The following is a 23450-nucleotide window of genomic DNA, read 5'->3' on the forward strand; positions in this document are numbered from 1 at the left end:
CTTGAAGTTTGCTGTGAGAATTTGATTGCCATCAACGGACAGCACGGTAGCACAGTGGTTAGCACTGCTGCTTCACGGCTCCGGGACCTGGGTTCGATTCCTGGCTTGGATCACTGTCTGTGTGGAGTTTGCCCATTCTCCTCGTGTCTGTGTGGGTTTCCTCCGGGTGCTCCGGTTTCCTCCCATAGTCCAAAGATGTTCAGGTTAGTTTGATTGGCCACGCTAAAAAAAATTGCCCTTAGAGTCCTGAAATGCGTGGATTAGCGGATAAATATGTAGGGATATGGGGATAGGGCCTGGGTGGGATTGTGGTCAGTGCAGACTTGATGGGCCGAATGGCCTCTTTCTGCACTGTAGGGTTTCTATGATTCAAAATGGATAGAACTCAGGAATAGGAAGGGTATAGTCACAGTGTTTACTGTAGGCTGCCTAATAGCCAACCATATTTCCCTACATAATAATAGTAAAGGCACTTCAAAAATCATTGGCTGCGAATTGTTCTGATACAGCAAGTGGTTGTACAAGGTGCTTGACAAATGTATGTCTTATTCCCCCTCTCCATATTATTTTTTCCTCTTTTCTACTGATAGTTTTTGATCACTAGATGCTTAGACATAGTACAAAGTTCAAGGACAGCCAGCTAGAACATTGGTGCAAAATAACATTATAGAGTGGAATAATGTTATTGTCATCCAAGAATTCAGGCAACTAAAGTAAATTACAGATATTGAAGTAACAAGCAGTCGCATCTGTAACCTATTTTCTGTGATTGGCGGTTGGCCAGATATTGCTCATGCAACAGTTAAATTATTCCTGTTGGAACAGGCTTTAAAGAAAAAGAAAAGGAATATAAAATAATAGAGATCGCAAAGAAATATTTCTGCTCATGCAGCATGTCTGAAACAGAAATAAAAAATACTGGAAATATACAGCACATTAGACAGCATCTAAACAAAGGGACAACTTAATGTGTGTGGAGACAGTTCTGTGGAATAATTTGCCGTATTTCCATCAATTTCTACTTCATTTTGAAATGTCAAAACATCTACTTTAGAGCACTCAGTATTTTACGCAGATTTCCTCCAATGGAAAAGAAATTGCCAGCAATCTTTCCTTTATCACACACTTAAAAACCAAAAAGTGAATCTGGAGCAAGATTTTTCTTTGGTTCTTTGGCACTAAGGCTGCCTATGCATTTTTCTTTGGTACTATACTGCCTAAGAGTTTCATAACATCACCTGCCTTTGCCCCACGATTCAGGTCACCTGCTGTTGATTTGATTTGAATTATTATTGTTATTGGGATACAGTGAAAAGTATGGTTTCTTGCACTATACTGACAAAGCATACTGTTCATTGAGTACATATGGGAGAAGGAGAAGAGAGGGTGCAGAATATAGTATTATAGCTAGGGTGTAGAGAAAGACCAACTTAATTTAAGGTAGGTCCATTCAAAAGTCTGATGGCAGCAGGGAAGCAGCTGTTCTTGAGTCGGTTAGTATGTGGTCCCAGACTTTTGTGTCTTTTTCCCAAAGGAAGAAGGTGAAAGAGTGAATGTCGGGGGTGGGGGGGTGTTGAGTTCTCAATTCTGCTGGCTGCTTTTCCAAGGCAGCGAGAAGTGTTGACGCAGTCAATAGAAGGGAGACTGGTTTGCGTGATGAATTGGGCTACGTTCACAATCTTACATAGTTTCTCGTGCTTTTGATCAAAGCAGGAGCCATACCAAGCTGAGACACATCCTGAAAGGATATTTTCCATGGTGCATCTGTAAACATTAGTGAGAATAGTAGCTGACATGCCCAATTCTCCTGAGAAAGTAGAGGCATTGGTGAGCTTTCTTAACTAGAGCATCGGCATGGAGGTACCAGGGCAGGTTGTTGGTGAAACCCTCATACATGTTTCCATTCCTTTTAGACTTGACTATTCCTGTCTCCTCCTGGCTGCTCTCCCGCAACCTGTCCTTTGTGAACTTGAAGTCATCCAAAACTCTGCTGCCCACATCTTTAGCAAGTCTTGTTCCTCTTATAGTCATTGTGCTCATTGATCTACACTGGCTCCCAGTCAAGCAACCTCAGTGTCAAAATTCTCATCCTTGTTTTCAAATCCCTCTGTGGCCTTGCCCCTCTCTATTTTTGTAATTTCCTCCTGTCCCACAAATTGCTGCGATAACTGTTCACCTCTAATTCTGGTCTCTTTGCATCCCCAATATTAATTGCTCCAAAATTGGTGGCTATGTCTTCTGTGGCCTGTGCTTCAAGCTCTGGAATCCTCTCCCTATAAATATTTGCATCTGCACCCCACTTTCCTCCTTTAAGGCAATTTGTAAAATATACCTATTTCAGGGGAGGCACAGTGGCACAGTGGTTAGCACTGCAGCCTCACAGCGCCAGGGACCCAGGTTTGATCCCCAGCTTGGGTCACTGTGTAGATTCTGTACACTCTCCTCGCATCTGTGTGGGTTTCCTCTGGGTGCTCCAGTTTGCTCCACAGTCTGAAAGATGAGCTGGTTAGGTGCACTGGCCATGCTAAAGTCTCCCTCAGTGTACCCGAACAGGAGCCAGAGTGTGGCGATCAGGGGATTATCACAGGAACTTCATTGCAGTGTTCATGTACGCTTACTTGTAACGCTAATAAAAAAACTTTAACTAGCTTCTGGTTAGTTGGCCTAATGGCTGAAATCTTTGGTCCTCATTCATTCAGCTGGGATTTTCCAATGCCGCTGAAAGTTAAATGGAGTTTTAGTTGGAATGTCAAATGTTCCATTCTCGCTCACAGCAAGAGCCTTGAGGCACTTCATTACTTTGAGGATACCGCATAAATATATGCTGTTACCATTACCGTTGTTGTTTAAAAATTATTACATGACTTCTGGCAAGGTTGTTAAAAAAGGGTAATATCTAAAACAGGCAGGAAATAAAGAAGAATGCATTTCTTTGGATTATGTAGTTAGCCTGAGGCAAAGATCACTTGCTGTGGAAAATGTTAAACTTACCCTGGATTGTCACTGCCATGAAACAATTAAGGGATAATTCTTGTATCACTGCCTGGCCTGCAATCTAGTGCAGCAGGTCACCTGCACTACAACCTGCCCTTTTCCATCTCATTGCTGTAAACATTGGGAGGGCTCAAAATGGGTGGGCAATGCTTTAGAATCATAGAACCCCTACAGTGCAGAAAAGGCCATTTGGCCAATTAAGCCTGGACCAACATCAGTCCCAACCAGGCCCTGTCACTGTGATCTCACGTATTTAACTTACTAATCCCCCCGACACCAAGAGGCAATTTAGCATGGCCAATCCACCAAACTCACTTTGGACTGTGGGAGGAAACCAGAGCACCCGGAGGAAACCCACACAGACATCGGAAGAATGTGCAAACTCCACATAGATAGTCGCCCGAGCCAGGAATCAAACCCGGCTCCCTGGCGCTGTGAGGCAGCAGTGCCACTGTACCACTGTGCTCACCAGCAGCTGGAGACCTGCACCAACATTGGGAAAGCTCATCCACAGAATAGTCAGCAACAGTCATCCTCACAGAATTTTTCCTTTCAGCCAAAGTCCCAGACTCCCCCGTCACTATTCCATAGATATTGAAGCAGAATCAGACCATTCAGCCCATCGAGTCTGCTCCACCATTCAACCATGGCTGATATGTTTCTCAACCTCATTCTCTCGCCTTTTCCTTGTGACCTTTGATACCTTTACCAATCAAGAACCTATCTATCTCTGTCTTAAATGTACTCAATGACCTGGCCTCCACAGCCTTTTGTGGCAATGAATTCCATAAATTCACCACCTTCTGGCTGAAGAAACTCCTCCTCATCTCAGTTCTGAAGGGTCGTCCTTGTATTCTGAGGCTGTGCCCTCGGATCCTAATCTTTCCCACATGCACTCTATCCAGGTCTTTCAGTATTTTGTAAGTTTTTCAATGAGAAACTTACAATATCCTATCTCATAGTGATTCACAGCCAGGACAGAGTTACCCTACAGCTCTGGACCTTGTGAATTCTCATGGCATCAAGTCAAACATGCGACAGAAACCTCCTTGTCACCTACTATCCTCGCTGTCCTGATGAGTCAATATTTCTCCATATTCAACACTATTTGGGAGAAGCACTGAAAGTAGGAAGGCCACAGAGTGTGAGAGGGGAAGCTCCCTGAACATTCCCATCCTCAGTGATGGTGGAGCTCAGCACGAGTTAAAAAATATATTCTCTAGGGCAATTAACCCTTGCAGTTCCTTGGATTCAGGAAAAGCCCCATCAGATTGAATAACAGTAAATTAAACTTCTCTATTCAAGAAAGGAGCGAAGCAGAAAGCAGGAAACTACAGGCTAGTTGGTCTAATATCTGTCAGAAGGAAAATGCTTGACTTTGTTGTTAAGGAGGTCATAGCAGGGCATCTTAATGCAATTAGGAAGAGTTAACATAGTTTTGTGAAAGGGAAATTATGTTTGACAAATTTATTGGAGTTCTTTGATGAAGTAACAAGTAATATAGATAAAGGGGAATTGTAGTTGTGGTGCATTGAGTTTCCAAAAGGCATTTGATAAGGTGTCACACAAATAAGAGTTCATAGTCTGGGGGGGTAATATTTGTGGATAGAAGATTGTTTGTATAACAGACAGCAGAGAGTAGGAATAAATGGGTCACATTTTGAGGTGGCAAGCTGTAACCAGTGGAGTGCTACAGTAATTAATGCTAAGGCCTCAACTATTTACAATCTGTATCAATGACTTGGATGAGGGGACCTCATATATAATTGCCAAATTTTTTGAGGGCAGAAAAACAGTAAAACCATAGGAAATACAGCTCAGAAATGGGCCTTTGGCCCTTCTTGTCTGTGCCGAACCATTTTTTGCCTAGTCCCACTGACCTGCACTTGAACCATATCCCTCCACACCCCTCCCATCCATGTACCTGTCCAAGTTTTTCTTAAATGTTAAAAGTGACCCCGCATTTACCACTTTATCTGGCAGCTCATTCCACACTCCCACCACTCTCTGCATGAAGAAGCCCCCCCTAATATTCCCTTTAAACTTTTCTCCTTTCACCCTTAACCCAGGCCCTCTGGTTTTTTTCTCCCCTAGCCTCAGTGGAAAAAGCCTGCTTGCATTCATTCTATCTATACACATCAAAATCTTATACACCTCTATCAATCTCCCCTCATTCTTCTACGCTCCAGGGAATAAAGTCCTAACCTATTCAATCTCTCTCTGTAACTCAGCTTCTCAAGTCCCGGCAACATCCTTGTGAACCTTCTCTGCACTCTTTCAACTCTATTTACATCCTTCCTGTAATTAGCTGACCAAAACTGTACATAATACTCTAAATTTGGCCTCACCAACGCCTTATATAACCTTACCATAACACTCCAACTTTTATACTTGATACTCTGATTTATAAAGGCCAATGTATCAAAAGCACTTTTTATGACCCTATCCACCTGGGATGCCACTTTTAGGGAATTCTGTACCTGTATTCCCAGACCCCTCTGTTCACCTGCGCTCTTCAGAGTCCTACCATTTACCTGTACATTCTACTTTGGTTTGTCCTTCCAAAGTGTAAAACCTCACGTTTGTCTGCGTTAAATTCCATTTGCCATATTTCATCCCATTTTTCTAGTTGGTCCAAATCCCTCTGCAAGCTCCTCACTCTCCAGTACACCTCCAATCTTTGTATCATCAGCAAATTTGAAAGTAAGTAGAAAAATAAGTAAGAGGTCAAAGAGTCTACAAGGGATGCTAGATTGATTGTGAGTGGGCAAAATTTGGCAAATGGAGTATAATGTGACAAAATGTGAACTTGTCAATTTCAGCAGGAAGAATAGAAAAGCAATATATTATTTCTCGGCCTTTTGGCTAAGATCAAGTGTAGTAGCGACATGCTGTACTTTGTTGAAGTCATTAGGTTACATTTTAGCTTCATTTGAAGCAATTTTTCGAAGTGGCATCTCAGCCTTTTGGCTAAGATGCAAATGAGATCAAGCCTTGGAAGAGGAGCTACACCTGTTCCAATCAGCTTGGATCATGTAGATCAAGCCCAAGACAGGAGGTGAGAGCCCTGTCTTGTCAGCTTGGGTCGGGAATGTCTCAATTGTTGGGGCTCTGAATTGAATTTGATTTGATTGGATTGAATTGGAATAAAGAATTTAAAAATTCTGTAAAAAAAATTCTGAGGTACAGAGGGATCTTAGTACCCTGGTATATGAATCACATGAAGTTAGTATGCAAGTGATTAGGAAGACAAATGGAATGTTGTCACTTATTGTAAGGGGAATGGAATATAAAAGTAGGAAAGATGAACTACATTTAGTGAGATCATGAGTACAGTTTACAGTTTTGTTCTCCTTACTTAAGAAAGACTATAGAGAGGAAGCAGAACCAAAAAGATCAATGTCTAGAAATGGTAGATAAAGCATAATTACAGGGAGATCAAGGGCTGTACAGGGAAGATCAGGTGCCATTTAAAAGGCAAATGGACATTTAACCCCATGAGGTTATAATGGGCCATCAGTCTCTTGCCTAATCCCGCTACGTGATTGGCCAGGATCTTCACTTCTGCATATCTATCTGGCTGGCCACCATGTGATTCTGCATGGCCAGCCACTCCACCTCTCAGCACTTCTGGAGCCACAACCGGCACTCCCAACATGAGAAAAGGTTTTGCCCAGAGTCAACGGAAATCAGAGTTGAACTCTCCACTGGTTGGAATCAAACCTAGGTAAAGAAGATAGTTCTAGTTCTTGAAGGCCACTCATCTCAGCCCCAGGAAATCACTGCAGGATACAAGGACAGTATCCTCGACCCAACCACCTTCAGCAACTTCATCAACATAGGATCATATATGTGGATGTTTGCTGTGCAGTGTTCAGTTCCGTTCCTAACCCTTTCAAAATCACTGAATCCCGATAGTACTGAAGGAGGTCATTCGGCCCATCAAGTTTGTATCAACCACATCCCACTCAGGACCCATTCCAGTAACCCCACATATTTGCCCTGCTAACCCCCTAACATTAGGGTCAACTTAGCATGGTCAATCAACCTAACTCATACATCTTTCGACTGTGGGAGGAAACCAGAGCATTCGGAGGAAACCCAACCAGGTAAGGGGAGAAAGTGCAAACTCCACACAGACAGTGACCTGAGGCTGAATTGAACCCTGGCGTTGTGAGGCAGCAGTGTCAACCACTGTGCCACTGTGCAGCTGCAAGCAGCCACTGTGTCAGAATGCAGCAAGACCTTGGCAAGTAACAATAAGTGGCAAGTAACATTCACATCATACAAATGGCAGGGAATAACGATCTCCAACAAGAGAACGCTCAACAACCCCCCTTGAAATTCAATGACAGTACCATTGAACATTCCCTAACAACATCCGAGTGGATCACCAATGACCAGCAACCTAACTAGAGCAACAAAGTAAATACTGTGGCTATAAGAGCAGGTGAGGTGCTGGGTAATCCTCCCCTCACCTCGAGCATCCTTAAGGCACAAAACTGGAAGATGATGGAATACCCTCCACTACTAACTGAGCATAAGGATGTATCTATCAGACTGGGCATGCAGCAGATGTTGAGAAAGTTATCAAGCAGCATAAACCTACTTGACTTCTTCCTGCCTGCCATCAGATTTTTCAGTGGACCTACCTTGCATTATGTTGATCTTTATCTACACCCTAGCTATGACTGTAACATTACATTCTACATTCTCTCCTTTCCTTCTCTATGAATGGTATGCTTTGTTTGTATAGCGCGCAAGAAATACTTTTCACTTATACTAATAAATATGACAATAATAAATCAACTCAAAACAAATCAAAACTTGATGTAAATGCATCAGTCCATAAGTGTATTGGTAGGAGTGACCACCACACAGTCCTTGTGGAGATGAGTCCTGTCCTCACACAGAGGAGACCATCCATGTTGTATGGAAGACCTGGATAACATTCAGGCTTGGGCCAATAAGCAATAAGTAACATTTGTAACACTCAAGTACAAGGTAATGACCATCTCCTGTCAATACAACCATCTCCCCTTGACATTCAATGGTATTATCATTGTTAAATTTCTGCACCATCAGCATCCTACGAGTTACCATTGATCAGAAACCAAACTGAACCTGCCATATTAATACTATCATTAGAAGAGTAGCCATGATGTTGAGTGCTGGTGTTGGACTGGGGTAAGCACAGTAAGAAGTCTCACAGCACCAGGTTAAAGTCCAACAGGTTTATTTGGTAGCAAAAGCCACAAGCTTTACGAGCACTGCTCCTTCATCAGGTGAGTGGGAGTTCTACTCACAAACAGGGCATAAAAACACAAACTCAATTTACAAAATAATGGTTAGAATGTGAGTCTTTACAGGTAATCAAGTCTTAAAGGTACAGACAATGTGAGTGGAGGGAGGGTTAAGCACAGGTTAAAGAGATGTGTATTGTCTCTAGCTGGGACAGTTAGTGAGATTTTGTAAGCCCACGCAAATTGTGGGGGTTACAGATAGTGTGACATGAACCTAAGATCCCGGTTGAGGCCGTCCTCATGCGTGCGGAACTTGGCTATCAGTTTCTGCTCAGCGATTCTGTGTTGTCACGTGTCACGAAGGCCGCCTTGGAGAATGCTTACCTGAAGATCAGAGGCCGAATGCCCATGACCACTGAAGTAAGAACATAAGAACATAGGGGAAGGGGAAGTCGTGTTTAACAAATTTATTGGATTTCTATGAGGATGTGACCAGTGCGGTAGACAGACGGGAACCAATGGATGTGGTGTTTTTAGATTTCCAGAAGGCGTTCAATAAGGTGCCTCACAAAAGGTTGCTGCAGGAGGTTAGGGTGCACGGAGTTGGGGGTAAGGTGTTAGCGTGGATAGAGGATTGATTATCTAACAGGAAGCAGAGAGTTGGAATCAGTGGGTGCTTTTCTGGTTGGCAGTTGGTGACTAGTGGAGTGCCGCAGGGATCAGTGCTGGGGTTCAACTGTTTACCATTTACATAGATGATCTGGAGGAGGGGGCTGAATGTAGGGTAACGAAATTTGCTGATGACACGAAGATGAGTGGAAAAGTGAATTGCGTGGAAGGTGTGGAAAGTCTACAGAGAGATCTGAATAGGCTGAGTGAGTGGGCGAGGACCTGGCAGATGGAGTATTTAGTTAGCTATTGTGAGGTTATCCACTTTGGTAGAAATAATAGTAGGAGGGATTATTATTTAAAGGGTGAAAAGCTACAGCGTGCTACAGTGCAGAGGGACCTGGGGGTCCTTGTGCACGGATCGCAAAAAACCCAGTCTGCAGGTGCAGCAGGTGATCAAGAAGGCGAATGGGATGCTGGCCTTTATGGCGAGGGGGATAGAATATAAAAGCAGGGAGGTCTTGCTGCAATTGTACAAGGCACTGGTGAGGCCGCAACTGGAGTACTGCGTGCAGTTTTGAATCATCATAGAACCCTACAGTGCAGAAAGATTGGTCCCCGTATTTGCGAAAGGATATGTTGGCCCTGGAGGGAGTACAGAGAAGGTTCACCAGGCTGATACTGGAGATGAGGGGATTAGTTTATGAAGAAAGATTGAATAGACTGGGTCTGTACTCGTTAGAGTTTAGAAGGCTGAGGGGGGATCTTAAAGAGACTTACAGGATAATGAAGGGGATAGATAGGGTAGAGGTAGAGAGATTCTTTCCACTTAGAAAGAATAACAGAACTAGAGGGCACAGCCTCAAAATAAGGTGGGGGGACAGTTTAGAACGGAGTTGAGGAGGGAGGAGGAACTTCTTCACTCAAAGGGTGGTGAGTCTCTGGAATTCTCTGCCCGTTGAAGTGGTGGAGGCTACCTCGTTGAATATATTTAAGAACATAAGAACATAAGAAATAGGAGCAGGAGTAGGCCATCTAGCCCTTCGAGCCTGCCCCGCCATTCAATAAGATCATGGCTGATCTGTCATGGCTCAGTTCCACTTTCCCGCCCTCTCCCCATAACCCTTAATCCCCTCGCTTATCAAAAACCCATCAACCCGCGTCTTAAAAATATTTAGCGAGGCAGCCTCCACCACTTCAACGGGCAGAGAATTCCAGAGATTCACCACCCTTTGAGTGAAGAAGTTCCTCCTCAACTCCGTTCTAAACCGCCCCCCCTTTATCTTGAGGCTGTGCCCCCTAGTCCTACTGTCTTTTTTGAGCGGGAAGAGTCTCTCCACCTCTATCCTATCCATCCCATTCATCATCTTATACGTCTCAATGAGATCTCCCCTCATTCTTCTAAACTCTAACGAGTACAAGCCTAGTTTATTCAGCCTGTCCTCATAGCTCAACCCCCTCAACTCCGGTATCAGCCTAGTAAACCTCCTCTGCACTCCCTCCAAGGCTAAAATATCTTTGCGCAGGTGCGGCGCCCAAAACTGCACATAGTACTCCAGCTGCGGCCTCACCAATGCCCTATACAGCCGCAGCAAGACCTCCCTACTTTTATATTCAATCCCCCTCGCTATGAAGGCCAGCATCCCATTCGCCTTCCTGACCACCTGCTGCACCTGCAAGCTGGGTTTTTGCGACTCATGCACAAGGACCCCGAGGTCCCTCTGCACCGTCGCATGCTGCAGTTTTTCGCCACGTAAGTAATAGTCCTTCCTACCATTATTCCTACCAAAGTGGACCACCTCACACTTGCCAACATTAAATTCCATTTGCCATTTCCTGGCCCATTCGCCCAGCCGATCTAGATCCTTCTGCAGACTCTCCACACCCTCCGCACAATTTGCCTTTCCACCAATCTTGGTGTCATCAGCAAATTTCGACACCCTACACTCGGTTCCCTCCTCCAGATCATCTATATAAATGGTAAAAAGCTGAGGTCCCAGCACCGACCCCTGGGGCACTCCACTAGTCACCATCCGCCAATCCGAATAGCACCCTTTGACCCCCACTCTCTGCCTCCTATTTGACAACCAATCCTCTATCCACGCTAACACCCTACCCCCAACTCCATGTCCCTCGACCTTCTGCAATAACCTCTTGTGAGGTACTTTGTCAAATGCCTTCTGAAAATCCAGAAAGACCACATCCACCGGCTCTCCTCTATCTACCGCCCTAGACACATCCCATAGAACTCCAGTAAATTTGTCAGACACGACTTCCCTTTAATGAAACCATGCTGCGTCTGCTCTATCAAGCAATTCCCTTCAAGATGCCTCGCAATTTCCTCCTTAATGACGGATTGTAACATTTTACCTACCACAGACGTTAAACTAACCGGCCTATAATTCCCCGCCTTTTGCCTGGCACCCTTCTTAAACAACGGCGTAACATTAGCCGTTTTCCAATCCTCCGGCACTTCCCCGGAATCCAGCGACGTTTGGAAAATAACCACCAAGGCATCCACTATCACCTCTGCCATTTCTTTCAGAACCCTCGGATGCATTCCATCCGGTCCTGGGGACTTGTCCACAATCAGTCCCTCCAGTCTGTCGAGCACCGCCTCTCTAGTAACAGTAATGTCATTAAGACCCTCCAGTCCTACCACCTTTCCATCACTAACACCCGGCAAATTATTCACGTCCTCCTCCATGAAGACAGAAACAAAAAAGTTATTCAATACCTTAGCCATATCCCCATCCCCTACCACTAGGTCCCCTTTCTCATCCTCTAAAGGACCAACGTTCACCCTAGCCAGCCTCTTCCTTTTTATATATTTATAAAAACTCTTGCTATCCTTTTTTATATTAAGCGCTAGCCCAGCTTCATAGTTTCTCCTACCCTTCTTTATTAACTTCTTTGTCAATCTTTGTTGACATTTAAACCTTTCCCAATCCTCTTCTCGCCCACTACTCTTAGCTACTCTAAATTCCTCCGCTTTTAATTTAACACTTTCCTTCACCTCCTTCGTTATCCACGGCTTATTACCTCTCCTCCTACTATCCTTTTTGACCATCGGAATAAATTTCCGCTGAGCACCAAGAAAGATCTCCTTAAAGATCCTCCACTGCTCCCCAGCAGACCCTCCCTCCAACGCGCTCCCCCAGTCCACATTCGCCAATTCTTCTCTCATCCTACCGTATTTCCCTCTATTCAAACAAAGGACGCGTGTCCGGGAACCCACTTTCTCCTCCTCCATCTGCACCAGAAACTCCACCATACAATGATCACTCTCCCCAAGAGGATCCTTCACCGCAAGGTCCCTAATTCTACCCGCCTCATTACATAGCACGAGATCCAAGATAGCTCTCTCCCACGTCGGCTGCAACACGTACTGTTCCAGGAAACTATCCCGGCAGCATTCCAAGAACTCCTCCTCGAGCCCACCGCGTCCAACACGGGTCGACCAATCAATATGCAGATTGAAATCCCCCATAACTACGGCCGTCCCATTCCTGCACGCCGCACTTATTTGCGCGTTAACAGCCCGCCCCCACCTCCAGATCATTATTCGGGGGCCTATAGACGACACCCACCAGCGTCTTCCTCCCTTTGCTGTTCCTAATCTCCACCCACAACGATTCCACCCTCTGCTCCTTGGCTCCAATATCATCCCATGCTACCACCGTGATGCTATCCTTAATCAGCAGAGCTACGCCTCCCCCTTTTCCCTCCTGCCTATCCTTCCTAAACACTTGATAGCCCTGTACATTCAGCTCCCAGTCCCTGTCACCTTGCAGCCACGTCTCTGTAATGGCCACTAGATCGCATCCATTTGTGCTGATCTGCGCCATCAGCTCATCCACTTTATTCCGAATGCTTCGTGCATTCAGATAAAGCGCTTTCATCCCAGCCTTCACCTGGACCCTATTTGCCGTAACGCCACCAACCATACTCACGCCCCCTACTCCCTCTATTATTGGGACATCCTTGGCCTCTTCCCTTACCTGTACCCTATCCTTAACTTTTGACCTCGTAACGTCACCTACCCTCGCACTGTCCCCCCCCCCCCAAATTAGTTTAAAGCCCTGTCTACAGTCCTCTTTACTCGATTCGCCAGCACTCTGGTCCCAGCACGGTTCAGACCAACCCCATCCCGCCCGAACAGGTCCCACCTACCCCAATACTGGTGCCAATGCCCCATAAATTCAAACCCATTCCTCCCACACCAATCCCTGAGCCACCCATTCACTTCCTTAATCCTGTCAACCTTATGCCCGTCTGCACTCGGTTCAGGCAGTAGCCCAGAGATGACCACCTTGTCGGTTCTACTTTTTAATTCCATTCCCAGCTTTTCATACTCCCTCCCCAGATCCTCAGTCCGCATTTTGCTTACGTCGCCAGCACCCACATGTACCACAACGACCGGATTCTCACCCTCCCACTCCAGGTTCCTCCGCAGCCCAGCTGCGACATCCCAGACCCGAGCACCAGGCAGACAACACACCCTTCTGTGCACTTTGTCATTGTGACAAAGGACAGTGTCAATACCCTTCACCCCACTATCCCCAATCACTACTACGTTCCTTTTCCCCTTCTCTTTGCCTATGTCCTGCTGCATCACTGTACCGTGTGCAGTTTGCTCACCAACCTCACCTGCCTTGTCCTCTTCCAGACTGGAAGCAAGAACCTCAAACCTGTTATGCAGATTAAGAGGCTGAGGCCTCCGCTCCCCACCCTCCTTCCTCCTCTCCCCACTCTCCTTCCTCCGCTCCTCACCCCCCTTCCTTCTCCCAGCAGCCCCCTCTTGTCCCTGACCCTTAGAGTTAGCCAGTCTAGGGGGGGTGGATGTCACTTGCACCCCATTGACAATGGCACCCTCTCTCCCCCTGATGAGCCTCAGTGTCTGTAGCTCAGAGGCCAGCTCATCTACCTTGAGCTGGAGCTCCTCCAGCAACCTGCACTTACTGCAGACATGGTCACTGGGATGGACCCTGGAGTCCACCAGTTCCCACATCATACAGAAAGTCATGGGTAGATAGATTTCTGATCGACAAGGGAATTAAGGGTTATGGGGAGAAAGCGGGAAAGTGGAACTGATCCACTTCAGATCAGCCATGATCTTATTGAATGGCAGGGCAGGCTCGAAGGGCTAGATGGCCTACTCCTGCTCCTATTTCTTATGTTCTTATGTTCAGAAGGGGCCATTTGGCCCATTCAGTCAGCACCAATCAGGCCCTATTCCTGTAATCCCACATATCTATCCTCCTCATCCCACTGACACTAGGGTTAATTTAGCATGGCCAATCAACCTAACCTACACATCGTTGGACTGTGGGGGGAAACCGGAGCATCTGGAGTAAACCCAAGCAGACATGGGGAGAATATGTAAACTCCACACAGGCACATATAATTTTGTGGGTGTTGACTCCCACTGCCCTGTAGCTATGTGAGCGATATCATAGCATATTAGCATCCTTTTGTGACTTGGACTGGGTTCTTATGTATTTCACATGTGTATTTCTTCCATCTGTATGACCATGGTCTGAGTTATTTTGAGATGAGGCAAGGCGTGATAAAAATCATTAAGCTGCTTTACTTCACAGGACATTGAACATGAAGACTGACTGTTATGGTCAGGCTCATGATTTCTAGCAGTGCAGCAGCAAGACAATGATACAGAAATGATTAATATGATAATATCAGTTTGTTTGGCTTAAAACTAATTTTCACTTTAACTCTCCTGCATTCCATCCTTCTCACGACCTTTTGCACAACCCTCAGATTTCCCAGCTCTCCCAGTGTTAGCCTTTAGTCAAACCCCACCCTCAAAACTGACTGCTGCTGAGTTTTAAATGCTGGATGAGATGAACCTGGATTTACTGATGAAGATCTGCAGCTCCTGGCAGATCATATGCAGCATGGAAAAGTGCTTTTTGTAATGAAACGCTGATAAGCTGAGGGTAAAACAGGTATCAGAGCTTATCCCTCTGAAACTGAATGCAAAGTCATATACCTGGAGGAAACAACAGATAACCACATGGAGATATCTGGCCTCAAGTGAAGCACCCAAGTAAAAAAAATCCAAAGCTAAATGTAGGCTGCAAATACACAGAATAATTCAAATGTGAATCAGTTTACAGCATCAGGTAGTTTGTTTCAGTAGCATGACATAATTAACCCAAATTGTGGTAATGTGGCGCCTTTAAGGGGACAATCCTTTGAGGGCCATATGATCGACCAGACAATATGGAGAGGCTGTGTGGGAAGCTGAGCCAATCAGGAGCAAGGGCACGCATTTTGGGATGGGGAGGAACCTCAGTTGGAACCAGGAAGAAGTGAGGAGACGTGTATCGCAGTTGTGTCAGACACTTATCTTGTACACATGAAATTAATAATGAATCATCCATTGTTGAAGCCACAACAAGTTGCCTTTGACTTTACTACACAAATCAAGCCAGAAATCTGTTGCGATTGCACATAGCGGAGTATTACAAGTTATTGAGAACTAGGCGGGCCACAATATCAACTTGCAATTCTGTAATTATCACAAACAGGATGATGTCTCAAATTGCTGAACACTTAAAAGAACAAGCCAGTGAACCACTGTAGAGTAATAATTTGTGAATGAGTATTCATGAGAAATATCAATACTCTTATCTTAAGAGCAAGGCCCTAAAAATTAACATTAACAGACACATTGGTCAGGAGGGTGAGGGTGAGGAGAATTAACCCCCAGCATTGACATGTCCACCCACTTTAGAATCTCCAATCATTTTTTTCTAGTTGTATTACTGAAATTCATTTCTTCCCCGTAGGGAAGTTTCCTGAACTGTAGCAGAGTCTTTCTAGTCATTGTGCACTGATTAACCACCAGCTTCTCCAAAAGAGATATATAAAATGTCCGTGGACTATTGCAGGAGAATACTTAATTAACAATGGCTTTTCCATGTGCAGTAAAGAGTAGCTACTTTATGCCCAAGGACTAATCAAAGTTAATCAAAAATAATTCCACATTTTGTGGCATAATGGTAATGAGACTGGACCATTAGTCCAGAAGCCAAGAGGAGTGGTCTGGAGGGATGTGTTCAAATCCCACTATGGTTGCTGGTGGAATGTAAATTCAGTGAATGAAATCTGGAATTGAAAGTTAGTCGCAGTATTATGAAACAATCATTAATTCACTAATGTCTTCTAAGGAAGGAAATCAGTCACTCTTACCCTAAAGTAAAGGCAAAATACTGTGGAGCCTGGAATCTGAAACAAAAACAGAAAATGCTGGAAAATCTCAGCAGGTCTGACAGCATCTGTGGAAAGAGAACAGAGCCAACGTTTGGAGTCTGGATGACTCTTTGTCAGAGCTGGCTTTGTCTTACCCTGGTCTGGCCTATCTGTGACTCCAGATCCACAGCAATACGGTTGACTTTTAACTGCCCCCTGCAATGGTTTCCTAGCTAGCCTCTCAGTGCAAGGGCAATTATGGATGGGCAAAAAATTCTGGCCTTGTCAGTGTTGCCCACATCCCGAGAAGGAATAAATGTTACAAAAGAAAACAGCCCTCAGCAGAATAGGGCAAACATCATATCCAACTATGGGTAACAAAAGCTACTACCAATATGACCAAAAGGAAGAGAAGGCTTTAGATAATTGAGGTAGCAATAGTAAAATATGTTTAATTCAAAGACAATAAAGGACCCTTTGGGATCACTGAATGCTTCCTTCAGGCAGAATCTAGGGTGTGGTGAAGGTTTTAAAATTTCAACTCTGCATAAAACATTTGCTTCTGTAAATAGCATTCAGTTACCACTGGTGCTAACTTAGCAATGGAGTTGTGAATGTTATAGTAACTGCAGAACTAACCTCAGAGAGAATAAGTGAGGCAAAGTCAGAATGAGCTGTTGGCCCAGACAGAATTTACTCAAAGTTGTTTCAAGAAATGGAAGAGATGCTGTGTGAGTCACTCAGTCGTACGCTGGAGGCTGGAATCAACCAGAGGGAGGCCAATCTTGGTCTGACATTCAAAAGGATGCAACTGGAGTCAGGAGATTATAGAACAAAAAGCAAAGAAAAGTACAGCACAGGAACTGGCCCTTTGGCTCTCCAAGCCCGTGCCGATCATGTTGCCCAAAATAATCTATAAAAAAACCTTCTGCCCTTCGGTCCTCATCCCATTATTCCCTCCCTATTCGTGTACCCATCCAGATGCCTCTTAAATGTTACTAATGTGCCTGCTCCCACCACCTCCTTTGGCCGGCTTTCCAGGCACCCACCACTCTCTGCATAAAAAACCTCCCCTGCACATCTCCCTTAAATTTTCCCTCTCTCACCTTGAACCTGTGCCCCTTTGTAATTGACACTTGCACCCTGGGAAAAAGTCTCTCACTATCCACACTGTCTTATGCCGCTTATAATTTTGTAGACCTGTGTCAGGTCTCCCATCAGCCTCTGCATTTCCAGTGAAAACAATCCTAGTTTATTCAACCTCTCCTCATAGTCAACACCCTCGCGACCAGGCAATACCCTGGTGAACTTTCTTTGCACTCTCTCCAAAGTTTCCACATCCTTCTAATAGTGTGCTGACCAGAACTACATGCAATACTCCAGATGCAGCCTAACCAAGGTTTTATATAACTGCAACATGATTTCCCAATTCTTGTACTCAGTGCCCTGACCGATGAAGGCGAGCATGTCATATGCTTCTTAATCACCTCAGCCACCTGTGTTGCCATTTTTAGGGAACTGTGGACTTGCACACCCAGATCCCTGGGAAATTAAATCAATTAGCTTGAAATCAGTGTTGGACGGTTGTTCGAATGGGTCACTCAGGATGCTCTGCACAACCATCTCAGGAGAGGAGTTTTAGACTACAGCCCACATCTTCTGATCAAAAAGATCAGCCTTACCATGCTGATTGAATTATTCCTGGTGATTACTAGGTTGATGAATGAAGACCCAGTCGGTATTGCATGTTTGGAATTTCAAAGAACTGTTGGTAACGTGCCTTTTAACAGGAAGCTATATAACCATGGTGATTGTGCTAATTATCTCTTTAAAGGCAACACAGCAGAAGCGGAACACTTGGCTTGAGGGACCAAATGAGTCTTGTTAATGTTCATTGTTTTGTTTTTCAGAGGGGTAGGACAGATGGCCATCCCTCCAAACATGGAGGAATAGTCTACTTTTTCACCTCCAATCCGCCTTGTTTTAATTCTGGATACTTTCCCCATCATCTGTCACAAAAACCTGTTGGGAACATACTGTTCACCAGGATAGATACCCTGATACTAGAAAATAGGAGAGGCCTTAGGTGTAAATCAAACAAAGGCTGATGCAACCAGTTTTGGAAGAGGAAAGGGTAAGTTTTGTGATATTTTTGTTTTGAATTAACATCAAATATATTTAATGAAGTTAAAATTACCATGTAAAAACCCAATGAGAAAATATTTTAATTTACAAAAGTCTATTCTTTTAATAATGAAATCAGACAACTTCCCCAAAATACTACTTTCTAAATAAATGTCAGCTGGCTGGTCCCCAAAGTTTGAGTCAAAATGAACATATCCTTTGTTCAATGAAGCATTTGATTCTGCTGGCCGATTGCAAGCTGTTGGTTGCTTGTACTTATCATTAGTTGTTGGAGTGCACATTGCCACTCACTAGGGCCAACTGTTGAACCGCTGCCAGAATATGACACTGGTAACAGCGCTATTGATCGGTACATTAATCTTAAGGGCTTGTAGCAAGACCCGTGCTCCCATGGCTGTTCTTCATTTTACTTCATTCCACTTGCATTGCAGCCAGAGCTCACAGATTACAGATGGTAGGAAGGTAGCTCTAAATGCTGTACATCTTCCTCCCAAAATGTACATGTGAATCTCAGAGCTATAGATTTAGTCAAAACATTTTTCTTTTGCTTTAACGTACTGCTCTAATGATTAGTTTGTGAATTTGTTCAGTTAACAGCTACCTTAACTTAGACTCAGTTAAATATCTCGATATTCTTCTAGAATCAGCAGCACAGTGGCACAGTGGTTGCACTGCTGCCTCACATCCCCAGGGACCTGAGTTCGATCCCTGGTATGGGTCACTGTCTGTGCCAAGTCTGCATGGGTTTCCTCCAGGTACTCTGGTTTCCTCCCACAGTCTGAAAGACATGCTGGTCAGGTGCATAGGCCATAAATCCCCCCTCAGTGTACTCGGACAGGCGCTGGAGTGTGGCAACTAAGGGATTTTTACAGTAACTTTATTGCAGTGTTAATGTAAGCCTACTTGTGACTAATAAATAGACTAATAAAACCGTAGCCACAGTATTTATATGGCTAGTCTAGTTCAGTCTCTGGTCAATGGTAACTACCAGGATTTTGATAGTGGAGGATTCAGCAATTGTAATGCCATTGAATGTGAAGGAATGATGATTAGATTCTCTCTTATTGGATGCAAAAGTTGTACAGAGCGCAGACAACAGCAACTTTGGGCACACAGTCCCTGAAATATTTTTCAAAACCCCTTTCTCATGTATCAAGGCAAAAGAAGTGTTCTGTAATGACCCTGATGTTTCTCTCAATAATTACTATCATACAAGCTCTGAAGAAGAGTCATACAGGCTTAAACATTAACTCTTTCTGTCTCCACAGATGCTGTAAAAAGTCTCACAACACCAGGTTAAAGTCCAATAAGTTTATTTGATAGTAAACCCACTAGCTTTCGGGGTTTGCCCCTTCATCAGGTGAGTTGAGAGTTCTGATCCACTCATCTGATGAAGGGGCAAACCCCAAAAACTAGTGAGTTTACTATCAAATAAACTTGTTGGACTTTAATCTAGTGTTGTGAGACTTCTTACTGTTTTTACCCCAGTCCAATGCCGGCACCTGCACACATGACTTCCACAGATGCTGCCAGGTCTGCTGTGTTTTTCCCATGTTCCTGTTTTTGTTTCTGTTTTTATTTACTCTAATGCAGGCATTTAATTCATTACAGCGATATTCAGTTGTTACTCCTGCAACTGTGAGAGGGGCTTTAAGCAATGGCAGCAAACAACATGCCTTGTCACCCATAGCCATCTGTTCACTCGACTATCTTCTTTGAAGAGCTCCTGGAGGGTACATTTTTGCGAAGAGTTTTTCACATGCGATCACACACAATATGGGCACTGCGGATCTCTCTGTCGACTGTTTTGGTTCAGTGGCTGTCTCACTGTGTTCGCTGTTGGCCTCTTGGGATTTGTGGAAGAACTCCCACAGCCTCATTCGCCTGATCAATTCCTCTGTGTCTGCTGTGAGACTGACTGGATCTATTTTAGTGGTGGTGCAGAAACTGAGCCCTCGGTTGAGAACTTCGATTTCGTCTGGTTGAAGTGTGTAGTCTGACAAGTTGACAATGGACTTCCCTGCAGTGGTACTGTTTTCTACTGTGGTACCGGGGGAGGCTAGGTTGCTGCTGCTGGTGGAGATCCTCAAGTTTCCTGTTCTTGGTGTGCACGTAGATGGTATAGTTCCTTGGTTGAGCAGCAATGGGGGAACAGGGTGTTCTTCACAATTAATTTATTTAACTAGTCATTTAACACATATAGCAATACAGCTACCATAACACACATTTTCCAGTGTCAAATAATTCAACATTTGTATAATAACACAAAATATGCAAAAAGCTGCATGCTAACTAGCATTACAAAAATGGTTAAATATTAACAATATCACTACTATGTGGCTAGAAATTGTGAGGTGAAGTGATGGTAAAAGTTACAGATTCTGAATGCAACAGACAATTTTTTAAATGAGTTGTAAGGTTGCAGGGTTTAGTTTTGGGGTAGTGGTCTAGTGTGACATGCTGTACCTTTAAGAAATACGTTTATACTATGTTTCTTGTGAGGAGTGTGTTTAAAATTCAGCTCTGATTTAGCTGGTGCCAATCTGTCTGTAAACTAGGCTGCTTCATGCTGAGAATGCAGAAGCATAATTGATCCTAGATAATGGGGTAATTGTTTTAATCTGAGCTAATGCAATTTTGGTTTTCCCCCTGACGTTTCAGAATAGGGTTTAATTAGGCTGATTGACAAGAGACAAAGTCATGTGCTAATGGGGGGGTTAAGCTCACAGGGCAAAACAAGTTAGATTCTGCTTGGGCCTGCAAGGAGCAGATCATTTACTTTCTCTCTCTAGAGTCTGCTGTTTAGGACTTTTGGGAAAATAAGCCTGTCACTTCAAAGGTGTTCTGCAGGCTTGAGGGTCGGCACATTAGCCTGTGTTGTTTAGTAAATGATTTTGAAGGGGGGGTTTAAGTCTATGAGGAATATTGCTTACATTGGAACTAATAGAGATAGGTTAACAGTTAAAAATTGTATCTTGTCATGCTTAAATATGTCAAATGTTAAAAGTTAAGCTGATACATTTATTATATTTAAACTGTACTGTTAAAAATAAAGTTTTTTTTGATAAAAGCTTCCTAGTGTGTCACCTGGAATGAAACACTTTACCCTCACATTAATGCCAAAATAAAATATAGTCGAAATCTGGTTGGGCTTCAGAACATACTTTGGGGTTTCTGATCTGATCCATAACACGAGGCAGAAACAGTATCAACATAAAAGGATGATTGAACAGGTGGATAAAGGGAGCAGTGATAACAGTATATGGGAATTGGGTGGATAACTGTGATTATGATTATTTGTTTATGTGGAGGCTAAACAATATATGCTGGATAGGCCCATTTCTGTGTTAGAAATACATAGAGGTTATATCGTGTCATTTTTTTTTCAACTTTAAAGTTTGTTTGTTAGTGTCATAAGTAGGTTTACATTAATACTGCAGTGAAGTTACTGTGAAAATCCCCTAACCGCCACACTCCAGTGCCTGTTCGGGTAAACTGAGGGAGAATTTAAGAACATAAGAACATAAGAAATAGGAGCAGGAGTAGGCCATCCAGCCCTTCGAGCCTGCCCCGCCATTCAATAAGATCATGGCTGATCTGTCGCTGCTCAGTTCCACTTTCCCGCCCTCTCCCCATAACCCTTAATCCCCTCTCCTATCAAAAACCCATCAACCCGCGTCTTAAAAATATTTAGCGAGGCAGCCTCCACCACTTCAACGGGCAGAGAATTCCAGAGATTCACCACCCTTTGAGTGAAGAAGTTCCTCCTCAACTCCGTTCTAAACCGCCCCCCTTTTATCTTGAGGCTGTGCCCCCTAGTCCTACTGTCTTTTTTGAGCGGGAAGAGTCTCTCCACCTCTATCCTATCCATCCCATTCATCATCTTATACGTCTCAATGAGATCTCCCCTCATTCTTCTAAACTCTAATGAGTACAAGCCCAGTTTATTCAGCCTCTCCTCATAGCTCAACCCCCTCAACTCCGGTATCAGCCTAGTAAACCTCCTCTGCACTCCCTCCAAGGCCAAAATATCTTTATAAATATATTTAGCATGCTCACTGCACCTAAGCTGCATGCCTTTCAGACTGTGAGGAGAAACCGGAGGAAACCCATGCAGACATAGGAGAATATACAGACCACACACAGACAGTGACCAAGCTGGGAATCGAACCCAGGTGCTTGGCGCTGTGAGGCAGCAGTTCTAACCGCTGTGCCACCAGGGACAATGTAGCAAAAACAAAAACTTTGATAAATGAGATGTCAATATCATAAATATTCACAAAATCAACAGTTTGGAACATAACCCTCTAATAGATTGAGGGTGGAATTTGTCCAAAAATGTTCTAACTGTTGAATTCACAGGAAAACTGAATAATTCACACAGTTATTTTCAGTGCGAGTTCACATTAGAATCTCCCACACTCTGTTCAATGCAGAGGTCACCAGCGTGATTATCATTAGATTTCAGGGAGTGGGGCCTATTCCCACTAGGGAGCTGAAACCAGCACGCCTCTGCACGTGCAAATAGCTCCGAACTGTCAGCCTCCCCATTTGCTGGTCAGCTCAATCTCTGGCCATCCTAGGACCCCTGTAATGCTACCCCCACCCCCTTCCTCCAGCCGATCCTGCACTCCCAGCCGGCACCCCTCAGCCTGCCCCGATCTTCAGTCCCTCCAAAACAGATTCACCCCTCCCCCAACAATCCCGACCACCCCCCAGCCCACCCCAGTCTTCAACCCCTCCAAAACAGATTCACCCCCCCAGCAGTCCCGACCACCATCCCCCCCCCACCCCCCCCCCCCCCCCCCCACAAAGCACACCCCGATCTCCCCCAGGCCATGCCTTCTATAGGCCCCAGCACCCTGGCATTGCTCGATGCCCAGTAGGCATTGCCAAGGTGCCCCCTGGGCATGGGCACTTTGCCCCTTGGGTAGTGCTGGGGGCACAGGCTGGCACTGCCAAGGTTACCATGCCCAGGGGGCACCACCCCTCCCACCACCCGATTCCCTGGGGAGCCCCAATTGCCCCCCTCTTCACTACAGCGGGGTCAGACCACTAGTTGCCCAAAAGTGGGGAGCTAGTCTGAACACTACTGGAGTGAAATACTCCTGGTGGGGTGGGAGAATTGCTCCCTTAATATTTGTTTGCCTTGACTTTGAGACTATACATTCATAACTGATTCATGATTATGTGTGCTCATAAAATGATTCACAAGAGTCACTATGGAGCTGAGTTATTAACAGA

General features: G+C 44.5%; 1 protein-coding gene and 1 non-coding gene across 2 annotated transcripts in view; one reads left to right on the plus strand and one right to left on the minus strand.

Annotated features, from left to right (window-relative positions):
* The window catches only part of LOC145350926 (coiled-coil domain-containing protein 85A-like), a 610627-nt gene that overhangs the window by 171563 nt on the left and 415614 nt on the right, over nucleotides 1–23450 (minus strand). The window lies entirely within an intron of this gene.
* Nucleotides 5840–6038, plus strand: LOC145351272 (U2 spliceosomal RNA). The gene has a single exon (XR_013888377.1). It is a non-coding gene; the product is annotated as a U2 spliceosomal RNA (small nuclear RNA).

Source organism: Carcharhinus amblyrhynchos, chromosome 12 (assembly GCF_965287045.1).
Source record: "Carcharhinus amblyrhynchos chromosome 12, sCarAmb.v2.hapA, whole genome shotgun sequence".
Classification (NCBI taxonomy): Eukaryota; Metazoa; Chordata; class Chondrichthyes; order Carcharhiniformes; family Carcharhinidae; genus Carcharhinus; species Carcharhinus amblyrhynchos.